This window comes from Lathyrus oleraceus, chromosome 4 (genome assembly GCF_024323335.1).
Source record: "Lathyrus oleraceus cultivar Zhongwan6 chromosome 4, CAAS_Psat_ZW6_1.0, whole genome shotgun sequence".
NCBI classification, from domain to species: domain Eukaryota; kingdom Viridiplantae; phylum Streptophyta; class Magnoliopsida; order Fabales; family Fabaceae; genus Lathyrus; species Lathyrus oleraceus.
This window is the reverse complement of record NC_066582.1, coordinates 155,954,367-155,981,369: the sequence shown is the minus strand read 5'-3', so window position 1 is coordinate 155,981,369 and position 27,003 is coordinate 155,954,367. Positions and strand designations below refer to the sequence as shown.

Genomic DNA, 27,003 nt, shown 5'->3' with positions numbered 1-27,003 from the left:
GAGATGCAGGCTCTCTTCTGATAGATGTCATAACAACATCATTTACATGACTTCCCTCAAATAGCTTATAATGAATGGATAAAGGGGTTTTTCTTCTGCTTGGCATGTCATTTGTATTGAGTATGCCTGGTTGTTGACTTAAGATAATACCACAAATAATGGATGGGAAGGCAATGGGTAACTTCACAACATTTGTGGAGGCATGTTTGATGGTTTGGTCAAATAAAAACTTTCCAAAATCATAGTTTATCTTGTTTCCAATTGCATGAATGATTTTTCCAAGAATAATGGAAATGGTAGAGACATGGTTAGTAGGAACCCAATTTGTTGAACCAATCTTGTGAAGAATGGCATATTTGACAGTTAATTTACTAGTTGATAGGTGTTTCCTACTAGGCCATTCCTTAACTTGGCCAGCTGTAATAATCCTACAGACCTCATTGTCTGTGGTCTCTAGCTCTACTCCTTCATCAGTTCCTCTCCCTAGGAACTTGTTGATGATGGTTGGTGAAAGTTTCACACACTTACCTCTTACAAAAACTTTGCAGACCTCCCTGCTGCTCCTTTCACAAATCTCCTCAGGGATATTCACAATGAATTCTTTTAGTAACCCCTCATAGCACTGAGGTAGAGCAGTCACAGTTTTCATAAGACCACCTGCCTTAATTAACTCCATGACTTCCTTTACTTCCACTGCCTCTTTTCCCAATTCTCTTTCAACAGCTACCCTTCTTTGAGTCATAAACTTCCATTTGGCAGCACCATCTTCTACGTGAAAAGAGATATTGTCAAGATTAACAGCAGCCACGTTGTTTGGAGACTTCTTTATAGACTTCCTTTTAACAGGGGAGATGTCTCAGACATCGTATTCGACATCCTCATCAGATTCAGAACTCTCACTTTCTTTCCTCTTCCTGACCTCTACTTTACTCCAAGACTTGGAGGGACCTATACCAGCAACCTTTTTCTCTCTCCTAGCTGTCCTTATCTCAGCCATACTCTTCCTTTTTCTCAGTTTATTAGCTACACTTGTTTTCACAAGATTGACCAAAGTGTCATCTTCTTCCCCAGACCTTTCTTCCTCAATATCCTGAGCAGTATCAGGGGACATGCTAGGTAAGTTTTTTCGAAGAGAACATAGTCCCTCAGCAGCAACTTCCTTTTCTGTCTTAGATGAGTCATCATCTTTCTCAGCTTGGGTTTCCACATCAGGAGAGGGGTCCCTTCTGGACAGAGGGGTAAAAATATCCTTGACTCCATGTTCTTCATTCAGTATCCTAATAACTAGGTTTCTTATGGTGCGATCAGTAAAGTGCATGTCCTCTTTATCAGAAGATGTTTCAAGAGTGTTACCTTGCTTAGCTCCAGCCATGGAAGGGGAGCCTGGGACGTCACCTCGTATCATTCGCAGAGGAGTCACGTCCATCAGATCTTCATCTAAAAATTCCATGGAGGAAGTTCTTGTATGAAAGGGTTTTGAGCTGGATGTTGATGGATGTTGAGACATGTTGTTGAACTTCTGAGAAGAGTTTCTTTGCCCTAGCAGAGGTTCTCTGAGTAGATTGATGAAAATGGAAAGAATTTTGTTCAGGCAGAGCATGCTAATGAAATAGATACTATTTCCAATACTAGGAGAGGATTCATTATTAATGTGGCTTTTTCTTTTCATTGGGCAGACAATATTTTTGTTACCTTTTCCACTCCATATTAATTGCCATATTTTCTCAAGAAACCAAGCCCCTAATTTTCCCCTTTCATATTTCAGTTGGACATCATACAAATCCCTTGCAGTCTTGTTAGTTAGTTGCATTTCATGCTGTAGAACTATGAGTTTGTTTTCCACATATTTTTTAAATGAGTGATGGAAGCAAATAATGTACTTGGTCCAGCTGTGCTGAATATGATCTTTGGACATAGGTGTACCATACAAGTTGTCATAATACAATGTCAAAGCATCGAGTGTGACATTGTATATAATTATCAGTAGTTTCATCCAACCTGATTGAGAATTGTTGCTTTCATCTGATATCTTTTCTATCTCAATTTTCCTTGCACACATAGTCCCTTGTGTCTCCGTTCCAATAAAGCTCTTACTAACTTCAGACTGCATACCACCAATCATATGTTCCCCTTTTTCAGGTGTTTGGGCCATCATGACCTTCTCTTCCATGATGTTAGGTCTTAGCTTCTGGTGTAACATCCTTGTCTGCCATTTTTCATTTCCTTTGAAGGTTCTTCTCGCAACTGTACTCATCTTAGAGGGGTCATCCATTTGAGAGCTCCACATGTAGCAGTTGTTTTTGGTCCTGATTCCTTTCATAACCACTTCACTGTTTTGGTTAACAATCAGACATTCAGTTTTAGTGAAGATGATATTCAGACCTTGATCCCCTAGCTGACTGATGCTTATTAGATTTGAAGTCAAGCCCTTGACCAGTAGAATATTGTCAAGTTTAGGAGCTCCAGGACACTCAAGCTTGCTTATCCCCTTTATTTCACCTTTTGCTCCATCACCAAAGGTTACATAGCTTAAGTCATGAGGGTGAAGATCAATTATCAAGTCTGAGTTTCCAGTCATTTGTCTAGAACATCCACTATCAAAATACCACTCTTCTTTGTGAGCTATTAGACTTGTAACATTAGTCTTAGGAACCCATTGCTTCTTGTTGATAGGCCTGTGCTGTTTGGGTTTGGGTTGATAGTGAGTCTGCAAAAGGGCCTTGAGTGTCCAAATTTCCCACAGTAATATCATCTCCATCTTTGGTGTTTTCCTTTTTGCTGTTTTCTCTTCTGGTGATGTGACATATGATGTGACATCTTAGGACAACTCTTACTATTGCTGCATTTAGGTTTAGCTTGAGGTTTGCAACTAGTGTAACTACTTTCAGCCTTAGATTTATGGTACCCTATTCCAGATTTGGCTCCTATGATTAGTCCAGTTTGGAGAATCTTGTCTAAGGAGTCAGATCCATTGTTTAGCATCCTTACATACTTGGTTGTCTCTTCTAGTTTTGAGTTTAAGAGCATGACTTCAGTTTTTAGCTTGACGATGGTTTCCACATGTTCTGCCTTTTCCTTCTCCAGTTGTACTATCTTCTGGCTCTCAACTTGTTGACTTTCATTTAGATTGACCTTCAGAGCCACAACTTATGTTTTCAATTTGGAGATGGTTTCCAAGTATTCTACCTTCTCATTTTCAAGTTGAGTTATTTCTTTCTTCTGGTTTAAAACCTGTTTGCTTAGCTCTACACTTTTATGACACAACTCTCTGTAGGTAGAGGCCAATTCCTCAAAGGTTACTTCACCATCACTTGAGTCTTCATCAGATCCCCATCTTCCTGTCAAAGCAGTCACAAGATTTGCAGCCTCCTTTGTATCACTCTCATCTGACCAGGTGGCAGCAAGACTCATCTTCTTCTTCTTGAGGTAGGTTCCACATTATGTTCTAATGTGTCCATACCCATCATATTCATAGCACTTTACTTCTTTTCCTTCTTTGGGCTTCTCCTTTGACCTTACTCTTCTTCCATTGCTAATGTCAGATGAGATGTTCTTGACATTTGCCTTGGATCTTACATCCATTTTCTTTAACAATCTGTTAAACTGTCTCCCCAGCATAGCAACTTCATTGGCCCATTCTTTATCCATATTTTGACTGTTTTCCTCTTCTGTGTTGGATATGAAGGCAATGCTCTTGGTTTTCTTTTCAGTTCCATCATTCAATCCCATCTCAAAGGTTTGGAGGGAACCAATTAGTTTATCTACCCTCATGTTGGAGATGTCTTGAGACTCTTCTATGGCAGTCACCTTCATTGCAAATCTCTTAGGAAGTGACCTGAGTATTTTTCTTACCAACTTTTCATCTGTCATCTTCTCTCCCAGGGCTCCTGAAGTATTAGCAATCTCAAAGATACTCATGTGAAATTCATGAATGTTTTCATCTTCTTTCATCCTTAAGTTTTCAAACTTGGAGGTGAGCAGCTGAAGTCTAGACATCTTTACCCTAGAGGTGCCTTCATGAGTGGTCTTGAGAATGTCCCAAGCATCTTTGGCCACTTCACTTTATTTACCAGCCTGGAAATATTCTTGTCTACCCCATTGAATATTGCATTCAAGGATTTAGAGTTTCCAAGAGCAAGATCATCCTCCTCCTTAGACCATTGTTCTCAGGCTTCTTCTTAGTGGTGGCTTCTCCTTCTTTAGACATGACAGGATGCACCCATCCTGTTAGCACAACTTTCCAAGCCTTGTTATCAAGGGATTTCAGAAACGCTACCATTCTAGGTTTCCAATAGTCATAGTTAGAACCATCCAAAATTGGTGGCCTATGAACAGATCCTCCATCTCTCTCCATGGTACCAGAAAGTATTGCCCCTAGATCTCACCCAGAACCAGAGCAGGATGCCTGCTCTGATACCAATTGAAATTCTGGTATCAGATATAAGATGTCGAAGGTAATGTCACGACACTAATATCTGTTAACACACAATGGATAAAAAATACATAATGGTAAAGCGAATAACACAAGCAATTGTTAACCCAGTTCGGTGCAACTCACCTACATCTGGGGGCAACCAAGCCAGGAAGGAAATTCACTAAAATAAAATTAGTTCAAAGACTCTCCGTACACTTCAACAAGTTACAGTCTTTCTCACCTAATCTCTACCCGTGCAATTTCTACCTAAGCACTCTTAGATATGAGAACCCACTCACTTCCCTTACAATCGCACACCAGTGATTTTAAACAACAATCCCTTGAGAAAAGAAAATACTTTTCAATTACACACTCTTGATTTTACTTCACAGTTTCAATCAAGAAGACACACTCTTGATCTTGCTTCACAGCTTTGATCAAGAAGACACACACTTTTTCTTAACAGCTTTAGAGTGACAAATTACAACCACAAATCAGTCCAATTCAATCATCAATGGATGACTTGAATGACCTACAAGTCTTACGACTAAACAGACACAAACCCTAGCTCTCTCTCTATATTTCGCTCAGTCTTGGTTGTGTGTACAAACAAGTTTTCTAAGTCCCTTTTTATAGAAGCATCCAGCTGGGCTTGGACATCTTGAAAACCCTAAATCTATATCCCAATCAAATCTTTTTATAACAGCTGTATAAATCTCCTTGGAAAATAAGTAAATCTGGTTGTAATCCATGATTGAATGCGCCAGCTAGCCATATCTTCAATCATCCAAAGATTGCCATTAATTGTGCAATCACAAAACACCAGACATTCATACTGAATGTTCTGTGTACAAGATGTCATGACATCGGGTCTGACATCCTGGAAAAATCCTGCATAATCCAATAATTCCTTTTATAACTTCCAGCAGGTATAGCCATATCAGATACCATGATCTTGTGCATGTCATCTGAAACAATCTTGTATGAACATGTCTTTCATTTAAGCTCCAGCAGGAACACAATATCAGAATTCATGGCATTGCATATGACATTCTGAAACAATCCTGCTTGATTATGTTCTTGATCTCCAGCAGGTACATACATATCAGATACCATGTCCTTGTGTATGACATTCTGAAACAATCCTGCATGATTATGTTTCTTGAACTCCAGCAGGTACATAGGATATCTTATGTTAAGACATCACACATAACATCTTGTGAACACTCTTTGTTTTACCAAAAATGCTGCCAATATTAAGAATCAACAGAATCAGAGCTCCGTAGTTCGGAGTAGAAAATATTTGTGTGTTGGTTGATTTTACCTTTGAAAAAAAGGGTTTTTGGGATGATGCCCTAAGGCACAAAAAAGAGTTTGATGAGTTGTATTGTTTTTACCTTGAATAAGGGTTTTATGAAAGAATGTTTGTGATTATATTGTACTGAAGTCTATGGGCGGAGGTGATTATTCTAGTCAATAAGTCAAGCGTCTTGCGTCCAAAATAATCAGAGTAAGGGTAGGAATGCTCCATTCTCACTCATTCTCCACCACTTAAGGCTCGTGGCGTACAATAATAATCGTAATTATTAATTGTTTTGAATTTGATTATAAAAATGTCACTTGACGTTGAATCAAGGGTTTATTTTATTTAATTATGAAAATTTGACTTATGCAACATGAATGCAAAGTAACCAACAAGAAATTAAAGAGTCTCATTGTAAGGTAGCCCAAGAGAAAGTCTTTTGTGTGCAAAAGTGACCTAAGCTAAACAAAGGATAATGGTGTTAAAAACATGTTCCCCTAAGGTGGTGCCATGATGCCATTCTTACAACATGAATGTAAGTTACAAATAAAATCCAACATTTATAAAGTATCACAAAGATAAGGGAAAGACCTCCAAGCAAGGGTCCTAAAATGAAACCCTCTAAGTCCAAGTTGATTAAGAGTGGAATGAATATTTTTGTCTTATCATTTTATCATGTTTTTGTTGTCTTAAATGTTTGATGACAATAAAAATAGACAACAAGTAAATAAACATGCATGATGAATTTGTACAATGATGATGATGATGATGAGTACTTTAGTGTAAATTACAAGATAATGACATAAAAGTAAATTACAAGATAAAGAAACAATATCACAATAATAATGGTTAGTGAATATAAATGATATAAAACAAATATAAGTCAATAACACCAAAATCACAATAACAAAGGTTAATGATGAACAAAATTAATGAAGTATAATTAGTGGTTAGTAACATGTACAAAAATGAATATTTTTTAAGACTATTTTCTTAGGCCAAAAAGACTTAAAATATGACACATTAAGGGATAGCTTATCATTGATGCAAAGTATTGAAGATGATTAAAAAATCAACTAACAATAGATTTGTAACAAAGAAAGTTATGCAACCTTAAGTCCATCTATTAGTATTAAAAAATAAATTAAAAAAGTTATTTGTTCTCTTTCTTTTATTTTTATTCCTCTTTTATTTAACAAGATAATGAGGTAGTAAATAAATTAGCCTAATGTAAATGATATAGTTAGATAATAATAAACACAAACATAAAATACTTGAAGTAAAGTGAACAAAAGAAAAAAAAATAAAAAAATAAAGTGCAATAATATAAATGTTAGGAGTTAGTAATTAGTAGCTAGTAACAATAAGCAAATGGATTAACAAGTTAATGTAAAGACATGGTTTCATCTATGCATCAAATGACCCAAATATGGTCAAAATAGAAGCAATCTATCAATGCCTCAAAGTATCATGAATGATCTATTGATCAACCATAGATAGGTTTGAAACATTGAAGATTTAATCAACTCTAAACAACCATGGTCATGATCTAATAGACCTCATCAACCAAACAAATACAACAATAAGTTCATAATAAAAGAAAAAAAAATAACACACACAAAGCAACCACAAAAAGGTGAAAAAAGATAGTAAGAGTAAAAAAATCTTTAAACAAAGGTGAGTAAACCAAAGTCAATCATTTTTTTTTTTGCAAGCTTGAATCTAGACCATCTCAAAAGACCAACCAAGAACAAGGAACCATTTTTAATCAAAAAAAAGAAACAAAAAGTTAAAGAGTTTAAGTTAAAATCATTACCCACAAAAATGTGAAAAAAAGCTAGGTAGAAATGGTGTTGAGCTTGAATGTGAAGTGAGGGGTTTGGGATGAAAATATTTATGGTGAAAGCTTAGTAAATGGGTTGGGTTATAAGTGTTAGAGAGTGAGAAATTTTGAGGAAAAAAATGTGAAATGAAAAAAAAGTTGGTGGTGGTGACTTTTGGGAGGGAAAGGTTTTTTGGGTTTTGATTTAGGTTTGGAGAAGAGGGGTTGAATGATATTTTTTCATCAATTTTGGGGGCTAGAAAGCATGAAAAATGAAGGGGAATGGTGCATCTATTTATAGGGAAAGTTAGTGGGAATGTGGGGGGAACCAAATACCCTTTGTGCAAAAAAAAAGGCTCTTTTTTGGAGTCCGTGCAAGGCAAATCCGGTTTCCCCCTTTTTTTTTTTTTTTAAATCATGCCTTGATCCCATGCAATATGTATTTGGTTATGAAAGTTAATATAATTATGATGAGGAGATAATGAAAGCATGCATGTGCAGTAGGGCCATGGATCAAATGAAAGTTGTATCGGAGTAGGTGAATTTCGGGGTATGACACCTACGTACCATCTTAAAAAGATTAGGATCAAAACCTCGTAGTTCGGGGTAAAAATCTCAAAAAGAAGTTGGTGAATTGATTGGTCCAAAAGCCTTAAGGTCTTTTGTTATCCAAGGGAGAAAACTCAACCTAAAACCACAAATCCACCATGTGAGGATATCTTCAACATGCTAGTGAGGGGTTAACCCTATAATAAGCATGGAAGACTCATTGTCCATCACTAAGGATATAGGTGAGTATTATATCTACCTCAAGGATAACTCAAACCTAGTAGCTAAAGGTTATGAAAAGTTTTTGATAAGAAAGTGGCCATTGAAACCATAAAACATTTGAATGGGTTATATTTACCAATGAAAAATATTTACAAAATATGGTCAAAGTTGACTTAAAGATTCAATTCAAAAGAAGTGTTATGAAAAGAAAGTTTGAAAATCAATAGCATAATGCTTAGGTTTCTAATGTTTGAAAGCAAATGTTAATGTTTGCACAAAAGTTTTGGCTTGGGTTAGAGTTGAGGGAAGAAGAAGAATGGCTAAGTCCTAAGCATACAAGAGATGAAGGAGAAGAAATAAGACCACAAATGGAGTTCCCTTCTTGAGATCATATTGATGATCCAAGTATCTCCTATCCTTTGGAATAAGCATGCAAATAAGTGTATACTCAAGCAATCAATCAATCAAGCAAGCTCTTAGGAATCCTCCCATGGCTCTTAGATCTCTCACTTTAGAAGCTCATGACAATGGTTCTTCACTTAGGCTCAATGTTGGAATTCCTAGCACAAGAACACACACATCAAAAAGTTCTATAATGCAAACAAAGAATGGACAAGAAGGAGTTTAGAGAATAGGTCCTTTCAATTCCTCTTCAACATTAAGTATTCTAAAGGCAGGAGGCCTAGTTGCTCTTTGACTTTTATAGCACTCTAAAGGCAGGAGGCCTAGTTGCTCTTTGACTCCAATTTTGCATAGGGGATGTCCTAAAGTCTAAGTCCTTTTGTCCAGTTGCAATTGGTTCACAAAAATAAAAACAAAACACAAGCACAATAGTATATACACAATTATGTGCTCAAGTGAGCAAACGGCAAATTGCATTAACATAAACATGTGCTCAAATGAGCAAAGGGCAAAAACAAATGAATAATATGTACAAGAATAGTAAATTGCATAAATATAAAGTGCAAGAATTAAATGTTAATGGTTAATGGTTAGTATTAGTGTGCCATAAGGCAATTTAGCGCTATGTTAAGCAATCGTAAGTGGACTAATGTAGTAGTCAGAACCATGTCAAAATTCCTTTTATAAAGCACATCGCCATTGAGGTAGAAACTGCCAGATAATCTCCTCAAAGTCTTCTTGTCTTTAACAGATGCCCCAGGCGGGTAGATCTGACTCTGAAGAAAACACTTGATATCATAATACCATGGCTTATCATCTTTCACTTCTTCTACTGCAAATACATGAGCTGGTCTATCCAATCGCATCCCAGTAATATTGGGGACTTCATTCCAATATTTCACCATAATCATAGAAGCAAGCGTAGCAAGAGCATTTGCCATCCGATTCTCATCTCGAGGAATATGATGGAAGTCAACCTCAGTAAAGAACGTTGAAATCCTCCTCGCATAATCTTTGTATGGGATGAGGCCAGGCTAATTCGTCTCCCATTCACCCTTAATCTGATTAACAACAAGGGCCGAATCACCATAAACATCAAGATGTTTGATCCTAAGATCAATACAGTCTTCCAAACCCATAATACATGCCTCATACTCATCCATATTATTCGTGCATTTGAAAGTTAGCCTTGCTGTAAAAGGAAAATGTGTGCCCTGAGGAGTAATAATCACTGCCCCAATACCATTTCCATATTGATTAACAGCGCCATCGAATTCCATACCCCATCGGGAACCAGGCTCTGACCCTTCATCGAGCGTAGGCTCATCACAATCTTTCATTTTCAAATACATAATCGCCTCGTCTGGGAAGTCATACTGAACAAACTGATAATCCTCAATTGGTTGATGTGCCAAGTGGTCAGCCAAGATACTACCTTTAATAGCCTCCTGAGCTCGATACTTAATATCATACTCAGACAACAACATCTACCAAGTCGTATGATTCAACATATACTGGCATAAGCGCTTAGCAGCCCAAGCCAAAGCACAACATGTCTTCTCAAGCATTGAGTATTGGGACTCACAATAAGTGAACTTCTTGCTCAGATAGTATATAACATACTCTTTCTTCCCTAATTCATCTTGCTGACCCAATACACAACCCATAGAGTCTTCAAGAAGAGTCAGATACATAATCAAGGGTCTCCCTTCCACAGGCAGAGACAGAATTAGAGGCTCGGACAGATACTCTTTAATACTGTCGAAGGCCTTCTGGCAATCCTCGGTCCAATCATGACGCTGATCTTTCTGGAGGAGCTTGAATATTGGCACACATGTGGCAGTCATGTGGGATATAAATCTGGAAATATAATTCAAGCGGCCGAGAAAACCTCGGACTTACTTCTCAGTTTTGGGAACATGCATCTCTTGTATTGCTTTGACCTTGGCAGGATCAACTTCAATACCTCTTTCACTAACAATAAAGCCCAATAACTTGCCGGAACGGACTCCAAATGTACACTTGTTCGGATTTAGACAGAGTTTGTACTTCTTCAGACGCTGAAAAAGCTTCAACAAGTGCTCAACATGTTCAACTTCCGTTCTCGACTTTGCAATCATATCATCAACATATACCTTGATCTCCTTGTGCATCATATCATGAAACAAGGTAGTCATAGCTCGTTGATACATGACTCTGGCGTTCTTCAAACTGAAGGGCATCACTCGATAACAGAATGTTCCCCAAGGTGTGATGAATGTTGTCTTCTCCATATCCTCGGGTGCCATTTTAATTTGATTATATCCAGAAAATCCGTCCATAAATGAGAAGACATTGAATTTAGTTGTATTATCTACCAACATATCAATATGTGGTAGAGGAAAATCATCTTTCGGACTAGGTTTATTCAAGTCCCTATAGTCCACACATATTCGGACTTTTCCATCTTTCTTAGGCAAGGGCACAATATTGGCCACCCATTGAGGATATGTAGAAGTCACCAGAAACCCCACATCAATTTGCTTATGAACTTCTTCTTTAATCTTCACTGCCATATCATGATGAGTTCTTCTGAGCTTCTGCTTCACAGGCACACACTCATGCTTCAAAGGCAGGAAATGTTGCACGATATCAGTATCCAGACTAGGCATGTCTTCATATAACCAGGAAAAGATGTCGACATATTCTCGTAGCAACTCAATCAACCCCTTCTTAACAGATTCTTCCAGGAGTGCCCCACTCTTCACCTCACGAACACAATTCCCAGACCCCAAGTTGATTGTTTCCAGTTTCTCAAGATGTGGCTGAATGATCTTCTCTTCGTGCTCAAGAAAATGGGTAATCTCATAAGGAATCTCTTCAACATCATCTTCCTCGGCCTTAAATACAGGGAACTCAAAGTTGGGAGATGGTGTATGATCATTATGTTCAATGGGTTTGATCAACCTGCATAATAATTTTGGATATAAAAGAGATTTTAGAATTCAACCAAGGCAAATCATTATGCAAATGAAAAGATTGATTTTATTCTCTTTTTAGGGTTTTATGGTGATCACCAATTTCATGCAAAAAGTGAAAATAATTTGGAAAAACAAGCATCTAACATGTAATTATTGAATGAATATCATTGTATTTATGTGCCAACAATGTCATCACTTCCCCTTTTGGCATGGGAAAGGGGTTTTTTAAACAAAAATGAACATTAAGTGGACTTATGGACAACTGTTGGAACATCAACAGCGACCCAATTATTAAAGACTCCTCCAGGGATGACAAAGTTGCCAAAATCTTCCTCTGCATCATCTTCCACTATAGCAGCTGCCTCCTGGTCTTTTACCGTGTGGATAAAACCACCACTCTGAAACGAATCGTGCTTGTTAAAAGTGCCTGAAGAATACCCTATGCCAGCCCGGGATTTATTGTCTTCCAGCTTAATCATTTGTCCTAAACCAGTAGTTGCGCCATGCTCAATGGCTAACTTCGAATCATTGTAGGACACACATGAAGAAGATCCTTTCTTAGAAGGCTCAATAATAGACAAGGCTTGGAACAGCGTCCGAACCTCATCCTCAGCATCAATATAAGAAAAGGAAGACAAATGGATTACCAAAAGAGCCTTCTCTCCCCCTACCACCACCAACTTCTTGTTCTTCAAGAACTCCAACTTTTGGTGTAGGGTGGATGTCACGGTGCCTGCCTCTTGAATCCATAACCTGAAAAGTGATCTGGAAATCACTAGGTCCTATCTTGATTGGGAGTTCAACCTCACCAATCACAGTCTTACGCGATCCATCAAAAGCTTTCACAACCACTCCACTCTGCCTCATGGGAGGCCCCTGGTATGAAAGTTTCGCCATAGTGGATTTTGGCAGCACATTCAGTGATGATCCCGTGTCTACCAGCACATTAGACAGGGCATCATCCTTGCAGTTCATAGAGATGTGTAGTGCCAAATTGTGGTCTTTTCCCTCCTCGGGAAGATCAGCATCGCAAAAGCTCAGGTTGTTACAAGCAGTAATGTTTGCAACAATGCTATCAAACTGTTCTTTTGTTACATTGTGATCCACGTATGCCACGTCCAACACCTTCTGCAAAGCATCACGGCGTGGCTCGGAGTTCATCAACAAAGACAACACAAATATCTTTGATGGAGTTTGTAGCAGCTGATCTACAACATTATATTCGCTCCTCTTGATGAGCCCCAACATCTCATCATAATCCTCTTTCATCATACCATTCTAGCCAACAGGGACAAGAGCTTTAGCAGTTACGGCAGGTCTATCGACAGCAAGTGCCGGATTCGGAGAAGAAGAAGAATTTCCCACAGGACGGGCAGCACTATCAGCAGCATCAGCTCTTCTAGTGTCAGCCTAGGGTTTCGGCGGTGCCAAAAAAACACGACCACTGCGGGTCAATCCACTAACATCAAAAATATTAGTCACAAAAGTAAAGGGGAGAGGCACCTCCTTCCCATCTTCTAATGTAACTGCATTATAACGATAGGGAACAACCTTGTCGGAAGAGTATGGAACAGGGCCAGCTGGCTTAATGAAAAGAGAAGGAGAAGCCTTCTGCTTGCTGCCATCGTATCTGACAACAACAGGCTCAGGTAATCTAAATACAAGGGATATAACATTGACTTCATCCTCATCACGATTCTGAAGTATCTCGATCACACCCTGATCCAACATTTCTTGGAAGTCTTGCCTGACTTGACGACATCCTCTCTCATTGACAGTGCATACACGGCAGCTGTCATGGTCATGCTCATAATGACTGTATCCACATAACAGTCTATGCATCTCGACCAAAGATTTTCTGATATGGCTAACATATCTGACCTTGTATTTACCAGAGCAACCCTAAACCATATTAACAACAGATTTCCCATGCTCGGGCAATGGGTTCCTCTTCACATTAGGACCTACGTCCTCGAAAAACAAGATACCGCTTCTAACAAGGTCTTGAACCTTGGTCTTGAGAGGGTAACCGTTCTCCACATCATATCCGGGAGCACCAGAATGATAAACACAATGAAGCTCGAGCTTGTACCACCACTAGGGGTTGGTCGGTACAGCAGGTGGGTCACATGGAGTGATCAACTTCCTTTCAATCAGTGAAGGATATAGCTCTGCATAAGTCATTGGAATAGGATCAAAAGTGACCATCTTCCTATCATAGCTAGTGTTGGTTTGGTTGTTGTTTCACGGCTGGTAGGCCTGCTGTTGTGGACGATGTTGTTGCTGTTGATATTGTTGATGTTGCTGTTGCTAGTTCTGATGCTGATAATGTTGATTTTCCCTAAAGGTAGGTGCTATATGAGCCACCTGGTGTTGGTTACTGGCGGGACGCACAGTCTTCCTCTTCACAAAGGGTCTTCTCGGTTTGACATGGGAGGACACAACATGTGCCTCTCCATCTTTCTTCTTGGCAAACGCCCCATTAATGTTTGGCAGAAGAGCCTTCTTCTCTGGTCAGGCGTCCTTCCCTAACTACTTCCTCTAGACGCATCCCCATGTCCACCATCTCGGTGAAATCAAAATGAGTGATAGTGATCATCTGCTCGTAGTAGAAAGAGCTTAAAGTCTTGAGAAAGATCTTCGTCATTTCTTTCTCTTCGAGCGGGGGCACAATCTGTGCAGCCAATTCACGCCACCTCTAGGAGTACTCCTTAAAAGGCTTCTCCAAGGTCGTTGAAGGAGCGGATGTTCGCACTATCCAGGCCCATGTCCCATCTCAATGCGGCACCGGACAGGTTGTCCTGGAAGTAGTGGATCAGGAGTTGATCGTTGTCAGTCTGAGTCAACATCTTGCATGCGTACATCACAAGATGGCTGAGCGGGCAAGTGTTTCCTTTGTACTTTTCAAATTCAGGCATAGCTCAGTAGCAGATTTGCCGAAGAGGTCCTTCCCTCTGAGAGTTTTAAGTTCCTTGCGTAGCTCAAGGAAGTGGTCATTCATAGCATCCATTTTCTCGTAGACATCTGGGCCCTCAGATGGCTTAGAGTGATAAATGGTGTCATCAACTCTCGGCAAAGTATGCACGACTGGAGGTGGCACAGTAAGGACCGGGCTAGATGCCGGCAGAGAAGCAAAAGACGGGGCGAGACCCTCTAGAACAACATTAGCGGGCATCCCCCAGGGAAACCCGGCTGGCATAGCAGACGGAGCAAAGTGAGCACTGGAAGAAGGCACGGTAGGGGAAGCAATCTCTGAAATGACCGTCCTCTGGGGAGGACTTGAAGGTGTTCGAGAAGACTGGCTTTGGGCGGCCAAGAATGACTCCATCAGGGAAGTAAATCTTTCCACTTCCTCTTTGAGTTCTCTGTTCTCTTGCTCGAGGTGATCCATTAGCTTTGATGAGTTGGCTCTGGTATAGTACCGGTGCGTCAGCTTGTCTTCAAAATAAATGAAGAACACAGAGTTAGACCACTGATCAAGAAGCCTGGAACAAAACCTGCTTATGCACATGATGCATGCAATTCTTGTGCATATAATTTTATTTTTAATCAGAGGAACTTTAGAGATCTATTTGCAATTATTTTGGAAATATTAATCATTTAGACATATATGGAATAATTATATCAATAATATCTGGAAAAATTTTACACCAAAGATTTACAGTTTTGGTAACCAAATACAATACAAGAGAGAAGGAAAATGAACATCCTATGGAACCCTAGAAACAATCGTCCAAAGCTCTCGAGACCGGAAGATAAGCTACATGAAGCCTTTTCACCTCTCTCTCATAGGCTACCTCCATATCTGCCTTCTCCTTGGCGAGTAGATCATACTTCTTCTTCCAAAACCTGGATGACTGAGGAAGAAGAGAAGTCACTATATCATCAGGCTCGTCGATAACCTGATGCTCCAGAAACTCTATCAATGCATCCTTATCTCTGAGTTGCTGAAGTAGCTCCTCTCGCTCACGGACCCAGGCACGTGAACGGTCTTCATCTCTCAACTCCTCTACTCCTTGGTTAGGGAGGGTTGAAGGCCAAACCATAACCATAGATGTAGGTCTCGGATAGTCATAGGGCATGCGGTACTCATAAGCTCTCCTTCTCACACATGAGGTGTAGGGTTCCAAAGCAATACAATTCTTTGGACCAAGCTCTTTCCTTCCCTTCCTATGAATCTTGCGCCAAGCACGGACCATCCTGCCCTTCAAGTTGTGGGGATCTTTACCCTCTTGAAAGAACACACCTTCTAACAAAATGTTATCAGGTTTATCCTTTAAGGGGAACCCAAGCTGACGATAACATGAAATAATATCACATTTTTGGACTCGATTTAATTAAATTATATTATTATTCACTTCAATTTATTTCATTTTATTCGATATTACTTGGTATTTTTCCTTTTATTTGTCTCAGGTAGCTTATTTGAAGCACAAGTGAAAAAGGAAGAAAAGGAGGTGCAAAAAGAAATGAAGAGAAGCAAATTTCACCAAACCAAAGCCCAGCCCAAAAGTACCAGCGCTGAGCCTGTGACGAGCGCCACACATGGTGTGACGAGCGTCACACATGGTGTGACGAGCGTCACACCCTGTTGCCTTGTGTTACGAGCGTAACACATGGTGTGACGGACGTCACACCATCCTCCTATATTTTTGGCTTCAAAAGCGCAACAGAGGCACGTTGAAGCCTATTGTTACGCTTGACCCTTGGAAACGTGAAGATCACTTTTACGGAAGGAGTTTTGGAAACCGTTACAAATTGGGATAATATAAATAGAGCCAAGGAGCAAACCCTGCAGCCAACCCCTCTTCTTCGTGCTTTTTCTCTTCCAGCCGTGCAAGCATACTTTACAGCATATTTTTTTACAGTTTTTACTTTTCTTTGCAATTTCTATTTTCTTTTCCAGTCAATCTGTCAGCACTTAATTAATTTTTCACACAATAGTTTCTACACCGGAAACTATTGTGTATCTTTTACCGGATCTAACCTTACGTTAGACCCTAGGTTTTTTTTCCTTCACTTTTATTTTCCTGTCCGATTGAAGAATTCAAGAACAAATCCAACCGGTCTATGGTGGAGTGTTCAAGACTGCTATTAATTACTCGGGTTCTTTAATTATTGTTTGAATTTATATATGCCCTGCTTTATTGTTTATTTACATTATTTGCCTGAGATGTTTCTATTTAAGCATGATGATTGTTTAGATCTGTTTAGCATGTCTGGCTAATTTATTTAGCTATCGGTATGTAAAGTAAGCGGAATGAAGGAATCAAAACTAAGTTGGTTTAATTACGTTTAAAAATAAAATCACTCTTTTTATGGTCTCAATTTACAGGTTTAATACCAAGGTTTTTGTACGAGAGTAAAAGACTAAAGAAGTTAAAATCAATAGAACGAAAGTTTGAGTTTTTAACTGGACAGTGTAAATTGGACATTAATTCTAGATCAGGGCGAAAGCAATTTTTAGACTTAATTAAATTCTAATCTTTTTCAAAAAGTATTTTTAAAAGTTAAATGTGAGGACGAGAGTTAAGCATTTGAATTTAATTATATAATCTAAGTCAACAGAGCGAGAGTTTGAGACGAGGGTGTTTAAACGATTACTATTTCCTTAAAAAGAGTTTCTATAGATTCTATTGTTTTCAAAAGGTGATTTTGGACTTAACTAATAAGTGACAGCTACGTTAATACAAAGTCATAGTCTATTCAACAGAGCGAGAGTTTGAGAAAAGGCTTTTAATCAATAGTGTCTACTGAAAAGATTTATTTTAAAACCAAGAAACCAACGAAGATTTGATTCCCTAATCCCGACGAACTACATACCGATATCCGCTTAATTGATATTTAACTTAGATCTTATTTTAGTTTTAACTTTTCCCCCAAACAATCAAAGTATCATCCGCCTTAGCTTTACGAAGTAACCTTAGAAAACGGTATATCGATTCATAAGTCCCTGTGGGATCGATATCTTTTAAAACTACGCGATAGAACTGTGCACTTGCAGTTAGTACCCCAATTCAACCCATAAAGTCACGATCAAGTTTTTGGCGCCGTTGCGGGGGACTTTTATTTAGTCGATATCATAACTCTTCTGTTACGCTGTAGAGACTAAGGCAATTTTTATTTTTTCTTTTCTTTCTTTCGTTGATTTGTATGCCACACACTCGCTCACAAGGCGAGTCGTTTTACTTACGAATCAACGACATCGAACTATATCTCCGAGTCTTACGACGAATTCAGGAATATCGTGCTGCAAACAATCTCCCTCCTATCGAAGTGCCTGACCTCAAAAATCTTCTTCCTTCGCCGATACCCGAGATAGCAGAACCAGCTCGTGCTCTTCGAGATTACGCCGCTCCATCGCAAGATGAGCCGCATTCGAGTATTGCTCCACCCGCAATCGAAGCAAACAACTTCGAACTTAAACCTTCTCTGTTGCAGGTAGTGCAACAGAATCAATTCTCTGGAAATCCTACCGAGGATCCAAACCTTCATTTATCCGTATTTGTCGAATACGCTGATACTGTTAAAGCTAATGGTGTCACTTCAGAGGCAATTCGACTTCGCCTTTTTCCTTTCTCGTTAAGAGATAAAGCTAGAAGATGGCTTCAGTCTCTTCCTTCCAACTCAGTTACCACATGGAACGAGTTGAAGAAAGTCTTCCTTGCCCGATATTTTCCTCCAAGCAAAACAGCTATGTTGAGAGCCCAGATAAATGGATTTAAACAGAAAGATAACGAGTCTCTTTTCGAAGCATGGGAAAGATACAAAGACATGATGAGACTCTGTCCACACCATGGTTTAGAGGACTGGTTAGTGATTCATACCTTTTATAATGGTCTCTTGTACAACACAAGGTTAACAATAGACGCCGCAGCAGGTGGCGCACTTATGGATAAACCTTATGCCGATGCTTATCAACTTATCGAAAGCATGGCCCAAAACCATTATCAATGGGGAAGCGACCGAGCAATGGTAGAGAAACCTCAAACGAAAAGTGGCATGTACGAGATAAGTAGCCTTAATCATGTTAATGCAAAAGTGGAAGCCCTGGCCCAGAAAATTGAAAGTTTGAATGTATCACCTCCAACCACCGTGGTTGCCGCAACTCAGAATTGCGAAGTCTGTGGAATCCAAGGTCACACTCCTGCTGATTGTCAACTCCTAACCGGAATCCAAGCAGAACAAGTGAATTATGCTCAAGGAAATCCCTACTCGCACACCTATAACTCAAACTGGAAGAATCATCCTAATTTTTCATATAAGAGTAATAATGCTTTATACGCACCAGGACAAGCTCCAAATCAAGCCCCAACTATACCTCCTGGATATCAAAAGCTGACCCCTTCTACACCTAACAATAATGTTCCTAGGAAATCCAACTTGGAAATAATGATGGAGAACTTCATAGCTTCTCAACAGCAAACCGATAAAGATTTCTTAAACCAGAATATACACACTAGCGAACAAATCAAACAACTAGCAAGTAAAGTAGATGCCTTGGCTACCCATAACAAAATGCTGGAAACACAAATATCACAAGTAGCTCAACAACAAGCGCCTACTGCTGCCCCAACTGGTGCATTTCCTGGACAGCCCCAACCTAACCCAAAAAGCCACGCTCATGCAATCATACTAAGAAGTGGAATGGAAGTGGAAGGACCAGTAGATCCAAGAAATGAAAACCAAAACTCTAAGAAGTCAATTGAGGAAGAAAGTACACCTAAGGAAAAGGAAGAGAGTAATAAGGAAACCGTAGAAAAGAAAGAACCTTATGTACCTCCACCACCTTATAAACCACCTATTCCTTACCCTTAAAGGCTTATTAAAACCAAAGATGCGGGCCAATTTAAAAAATTTGTTGACCTACGGAAACAGTTAAACGTCACAATTCCATTTACAGAAGCTATTACGCAGATGCCCTCATATGCTAAGTTCTTAAAAGAAATTCTTTCTAATAAAAGGAAACTTGAAGATAGCGAAACTGTTACACTCACTGATGAATGTAGCGCTATAATCCAGAATATACCTCATAAACTTAAAGATCCAGGTAGTTTCTCTATACCCCGTCACATAGGAAAATTTGTCATAGATAAAGCCTTATGCGATTTAGGAACCGGTATTAGTGTTATGCCCTTATCCATATGCAAGAAACTTGAAATGGGAGAATTAAGACCAACTAAAATGTCCGTACAACTAGCAGATCGTTCTGTTAGATATCCTGTAGGAATTCCTGAAAACGTTCCCGTGCGCATAGGTCAATTCTACATCCCAACCGATTTTATAATTATGGACATTAGAAGTTACACCCATTATATTGGGAAGACCATTCTTAGCAACTGCCGCTGCGATCATATACGTAAAACGAGGGCGACTCACTTTCGAAGTAGGAGAAGAGAAAATTGAGTTCATTCTTTCCCAATTTTTGAAAGCACCTGCAATAGATGACACATGTTACTTCATGGATATCATTGATGAATGCATAAAAGAAACAGAGTTAGAAAAGGACAAATCGTCCGACTATCTTGTAGAAGACAAACTCAACCAATGTTTAGCAATAACACCGGATCCTATGAAATGCCTTAAGAAACCAACCGTAGACCTGAAAACACTTCCTAAAAATCTGAGATATGAATTCCTAGACTTAGAACTTGAACGACCAGTGATAGTTAATGCAGACCTAGGAAAACTCGAAACCGAAAAACTCCTGCATATCTTAAGAAAATATCCAACCGCACTAGGATACAACATCACCGACCTTAAAGGAATAAGTCCTTCTATTTGTATGCACCGCATCATGCTAGAAGAAGACTGTAAAACTTCTAGGGAACATCAGAGGAGACTGAACCCGATCCTGAGTGAGGTAGTGAAGAAGGAAGTAACCAAGTTATTAGAGGCAGGTATCATATATCCTATATCTGATAGCAAATGGGTTAGTCCTGTACACGTATTACCGAAGAAAGGAGGTATAACAGTTATTGAAAATGAAAAAGGGGAAACTATAACCAAACGAATCGAATCGGGATGGAGAATGTGCATTGACTATAGGAAACTAAACAAAGCAACCCGAAAAGATCATTTCCCTTTACCATTCATTGACCAGATGTTAGAACGATTAGCAAAACATTCTCATTTCTGCTATCTAGACGGTTACTCAGGTTTCTTTCAAATACCAATTCATCCTGATGACCAAGAAAAGACAACATTCACGTGTCCTTTTGGCACTTTCGCATATAGACGAATGTCGTTTGGCTTGTGCAATGCTCCCGCAACCTTCCAAAGGTGCATGATGGAAATATTCGCCGATTTTCTCGAAAATATCATGGAAGTATTTATGAATGACTTTTTCGTATGCGGGCAAAGCTTTGAAGAATGTCTTGAAAACCTAGAAAAAGTTCTGGAACGATGTGTAAAAGTAAACCTAGTACTTAATTGGGAAAAATGTCACTTTATGGTACAAGAAGGAATTGTTTTAGGACATATCATCTCAAATAGAGGAATTGAAGTAGACAAAGCCAAAATAGAGGTAATCGAAAACCTTCAACCTCCGAAAACTGTAAGAGAAGTACGAAGCTTCTTAGGACATGCCGGTTTTTACCGACGATTCATTAAAGACTTCTCTAAAATAACTAAACCTTTGACCGGACTATTGATGAAAGATGCTGAATTCATCTTCGACAACAAATGTTTAGAAGCATTCCAAACGCTTAAACAAGCATTGATCTCCGCGCCCATAATGCAGACACCAGATTGGAATGAACCATTCGAAATAATGTGTGATGCCAGTGATCACGCCGTGGGCGCTGTTTTAGGACAACGAAAGGATAAAAAGCTTCACGTCATATATTACGCAAGTAGAACTCTAGATGAAGCACAAATGAATTATGCCACAACCGAGAAAGAACTATTAGCAGTAGTGTTTGCACTAGATAAATTTCGTTCTTACTTGGTCGGAGCCAAAATAATCATTTACACCGACCACGCTGCTATCAAGTACCTCTTAACAAAAAAGGATGCTAAACCTAGACTCCTAAGGTGGATCCTGTTGCTACAAGAGTTCGATTTGGAAATCAAAGATAAAAAAGGAACTGAAAACGTAGTAGCAGATCACCTCTCTAGACTTGAAAACCTGGAACCGGAAACAACATCGATCAACGATGATTTCTCGTACGATAAACTTATAGCTACTTTGGAAGAAAATAAAGCTGATAAACAGGTAGAAACCACCTTAGCTATATGTGTTACACCATGGTACGCTGATCTCGTCAAAAGAGGCCCCGACGGTATTTTCCGTCGGTGTATACTTGAAGAAGAGGTAGAAAATATAATCCAACACTGTCACTCCGCTCCTTATGGTGGACATGCAAGTACATCCAAGACCTGTTCCAAAATCCTACAAGCCAGTTTTTATTGGCCAAATATATGGAAGGATGTGCATGCGGCTATCAAGAAATGTGATAGATGTCAACGCACAGGAAACATATCTAGACGTGACGAGATGCCACAAAAGGGCATTTTGGAAGTAGATATTTTCGACGTGTGGGGAATAGACTTCATGGGACCTTTTTCGTCTTCTTTCGGTAACAAGTACATACTCGTAGCGGTTGACTACGTATCAAAATGGATTGAAGCTATAGCTTCTCCAACGAACGACACACGAGTAGTAACTAGACTCTTTAAGAATATAATATTTCCAAGATTTGGTGTCCCGAGAATAGTAGTCAGTGATGGTGGATCGCATTTCATATCCAAGGTACTCGAAAAACTACTGTTTAAGTATGGCGTAAGGCATAGAGTAACGACACCTTACCACCCTAAAACCAGTGGGCAAGTGGAAGTGTCTAACAGAGAAATCAAACAAATATTGGAAAAAACAGTCACCACCTCAAGGAAAGGCTGGTCATTGAAATTACCAGAAGCTTTATGGGCGTATCGAAATGCTTACAAAACTCCCATAGGGACAACCCCATTTAAGCTTATTTATGGAAAATCTTGCCACCTCCCGGTAGAATTGGAACATAAGGCCTACTGGGCTATTAAAAATCTAAATTTAAACTATAAAGCCGCCGGTGAAAAGCGAATCCTTGATATAAATGAATTAGAGGAACTCAGACGAGACGCTTACGAGAATGCCAGAATCTACAAAGAAAGAACAAAACAATGGCATGACAAGCGCATATCAAGGAAAATCTTCGAACAAGGCGATACAGTCCTGTTATTCAACTCTAGGCTAAAGTTATTCCCGGGAAAACTACGATCTAGATGGTCAGGTCCTTTTCAAATTACTAATGTTTTCCCCAGTGGAGCGGTGGAAATTAAAGGAAAATCCATTGAACCGTTTATCGTAAACGGGCAGTGTCTAAAACATTATCATCATACAGAAAACATTGAAGATTCACAAGTCTTGCACTTAGACGTAGTGCCCCCAAATTTTATAGATTATATTTGATAGTTTATTGTCGAGCTTGCGACATTAAACAAAGCGCTTAGTGGGAGACAACCCACAAATATTTATATTTTCATTTCTTACTTAATTATTCTTTTAAATTTTATTTAGTATTCATTCTTAATCTATTTTAATTTTTCTTCTTCTATTCTTTCGGCGTTTGGCCAAATCCTGACTAAAACTCTTGTTTTTCCTTTCTCTAGCTAACACTAACCTGATGGGACAAATTGATCGTATGGGTATCAAATTCAGAGGGAAAGCTCAGAAACAAAAGTTTGAGGAACTAGCAGAGAGAGAGATGCTACCTAGTTTGTACGCTGATGACTGGGCAATGACTGCCCTTGGACTAAGAGAGAGTGTCTTGTATTTGCTGAGTCAAATAGGGTGGGAAACCACTCCTACCCGTAGAAAATTCGTCACTTATCGGAGACTGACTATAGAATTCCTTAGTTCTCTGGTCTATCTACCCAGCCATGGAAAAGGAATAAGCAGAGGTTTCATTCAGTTCAGAATGTTCAACATGGAGTATCAATTTAATATTCAAGACTTTACCAACCTTTTAGGTTTCCCTACCTCCCTTGATACATTCACAGTGAGCCAAGAAGAACTTTTTGAATACAGAGAACTTGAACACTTTTGGGGAAGCTTGACTGGAAATGACGATCCCGAGGAACATGAGTTTCTTTCTAGAAACATACATAACCCGACCTTTCGTTATTTCCATAAGATCCTGACCCACACCTTATTTGGGAAGAAGTCAAACAGTACCTTAGTTTCACGTTATGAACTCTTCATCATATTTTGTGCTTCCCAGAACCGTCCAGTAAACGGTGCCACTTTTATGTTGGCAAATTTTGACCGTCTTATCCAAGATGAACGAGCACCAATTCAAATAGGCGGCTTGATAACCATGATTGGTAATGCTATCGGATTACGTCAACCTATGCTTGACTTAAGCCCTTTCTGTGGCATTGCGACTATGAGTATACCCTTCCTCTTCAACACTATGTTTATAGCAAACCTAGGGTCTGAAGAGTTTGAGCTTATAATTACCAACCAAGTTCTTTGCCTATTCACCTTGCCTAGTCCAAGGACTAGTGTTCATAACCGCAATAACTGGCTCTACAATCTGAACGCAACATCCTCTCCTGCTAGATCTACTGAATCCATCCAGGACTATAAGATTTGTGACGACCAGATCTCTTATGCTGAATCTGACCCTCAGACACCATATGGCTATTATGATATTGATCCTCCTCCTCAACCTGTCCCGACCGAAGAATCGGCAATACCCGATCTTAGACATCATGTGCCCGGAGCTAATTATAACACCACCATTCAGGCTTTGATGTCAGAACAGGACGCCCTCAGAGAAGAGTTAGCTAACATGGGACAAGAATTTCTGGGATACATGAACAGTATGACAAATCAGTTCCACGAGTTGCTAAACCATGTTAACTCCTTTGCTCCTCCGGCCAGAGATCATGCAGATGGATAGAAGTTGTTTTTCTTAGTTACTTAGTTTTAGTTTAGGTTATTCATTAATTTTGTTTCAAATTATTTTAGTATTTATTTTTCTTTCGCATGTTTGCTTTTGTCTTCCAATGTTACATTATGATTATTTTATGAAGCTATTGATTTATTTTACTTTATTATGACTTATGCAAATATCTATCAATAATGCTCTCTACTGTTGCCACCTACATGACTTTTTAAAGATATATATATATTATAAAAGTAGAATAGCATGCAAGGCAATTTAAGAGTGTCACAATAGCAAAATAAAATAAACATATGCATAACAAATAATAACAATAATATATAATGATAAAAACAAAGTACGTTACAAGAATGACTGTGTGACGAGCGTCACACAATCCATTACGGTCGTCACACCAAGTGCCTGTGACGCCCGTAACATCCATGTCACGAGCGTGACACCGTCTGACTATGTGAACGTTACTAACCGTTGGGACACGACCGTTACACCATCCCACCTTTTTACCTTCCCCATTTATTCACATTTACCCACATTTATTTACTTTTCAACCACTCCCTTTCCAACTCCCAAATTTTTTCCTATAAATACCCACCATACCTTTCTTCATACACCACAAACCATTCTATAAAATCAATTTCATTTCCCTTCTCTCCTTATTACCTCTTTCAAACTACTTATCGGTATGGCGGGAAACCAAGATTTCGGAAATATCATCTTCCGATCCGAAGACGAAAATTATCAAAGGGAGCAGTTTGAGCGTTTCCAACAGCGAGGCGTCCAATCCACCAGGTATCCCGATTTACATTGTTTACAAGAATTAGGATTACTTCAAGGTATAGAATGGATGCTCCGCCTTGCTGATTTAACCTTTCTTTGCACTCATAATCAACCTACCTACCCCGCTCTCACCTTAGAATTTTTAAGTTCTTATTCGTACAACACTCCTACCGGTGAAGACGAGTACTTAACCGGTACCGCAACCTTCCGCATGTTCAACACCGAGTACTCCCTATCCCAAAACCAATTGAGCACCATGCTACGATTCCCTGTAGAAGGTCAAGTCCACCCTAGAATACCTCCGAACTCCCAGTGGCATATAAACGCCTTCGACCTCTTTAGAAAAATTTCCGGTATGGAAACCAACAACTGGGATGTATTACTTGCTTCACATATACATAACCCAACCATCCGGTACTTCATCCGCATCCTGCAAAACACTATTTTTGGTCGACCGAACAACAGCAAAGTCAACGCCAAGGAATTATTTTTCCTCCACTGCGTCGTTGCAGCAGATACACAGGTAAACACTGCCTCCTTCCTATTTCATCATATCCGCACCCTATGTGCTAGAGGCCGTCAACCTTTTGTAATTGGTGGATTAATCACCACCATAGCACTTGGCTTAAATCTTGGGGATCGACTTCAGAATTTACAATCTCTCCCACCCCTATTGATGGATATAAGCTATTGTCGGTCCAGCCGCCTAATCAAAAATAGGGTAGGCGGAGGGTATTACCTTATGGTGAACAACCAGGAAGTCCCAAGCGTTGCTCTACCCAACATTGCCCTAACAGATGTCACCAATCCCAACCGCCACATCTATGATCTGAATGCTCCCGAAGCTACCGAGCCTACACAAGCAAACCCGTCTTCAGACGAGTTTGCCGAAATGGAGCAGGGTCATTAGGTTCCTGCACAACAATCAGTCCCGCTGAACCCTTCCGATAATGCAGCTGGTCCATCCTCACGACGACGTCGACGAAGAAGGCCAGCAACCAACGACGACATCATGGATGCTATCGATGGTATGCAAGCGCAGAATCTCGAAGTGATGCAGATGATGCGCCAGATGCAACAACAACAGGAGGCGAGGAATGCATTAACCGATCAGCGGTTTGCTGAGTTGCTCAGCAGGTTTGATGATTTAGAAGTACGTCAAAGATCACTAGGTCCAAGAACACGCGGCGGAAGGCAACATTGACTTTAGTTTCTTCTTCTTTTTGTATTTCTTTTGTTCTCTTTGAAACATTGGGGACAATGTTTCATTTAAGTGTGGGGGGGAAAACCTTGTTCTTTAAATCTTCCCTTTTCAAGTATGTTATCTTTCCCTTTTCATTGTTATTTCTTTTTCTTATGAATCTATTGAAAAAAAAAGTAATTATAATATATATTTATTCTAAATTAAGTCCCTAGTGTGAGAAAATTTCTATTATCTATTCCCTCAAATTTTCATGAGCCATAACAAAAATTCAACACACTCAATAAATATAAAGGTTGCTTATTTTATCAAACTTGAGAAAAAATTAAGACAAAAATTATTACCGCCCCAACGCTCTAAACAAACCTCAACATGTTTAGATCAGAAAGGTACCTGTTATACAAGT

General features: G+C 39.3%; 1 non-coding gene across 1 annotated transcript; it reads right to left on the bottom strand.

Moving 5' to 3' along the window:
- Nucleotides 1-18,368: 18,368 nt before the first annotated feature.
- LOC127077910 (small nucleolar RNA R71) lies at nucleotides 18,369-18,475 on the bottom strand. Its single transcript, XR_007787672.1, has one exon. It is a non-coding gene; the product is annotated as a small nucleolar RNA R71 (small nucleolar RNA).
- Between the last annotated feature and the right edge of the window lie 8,528 nt (nucleotides 18,476-27,003).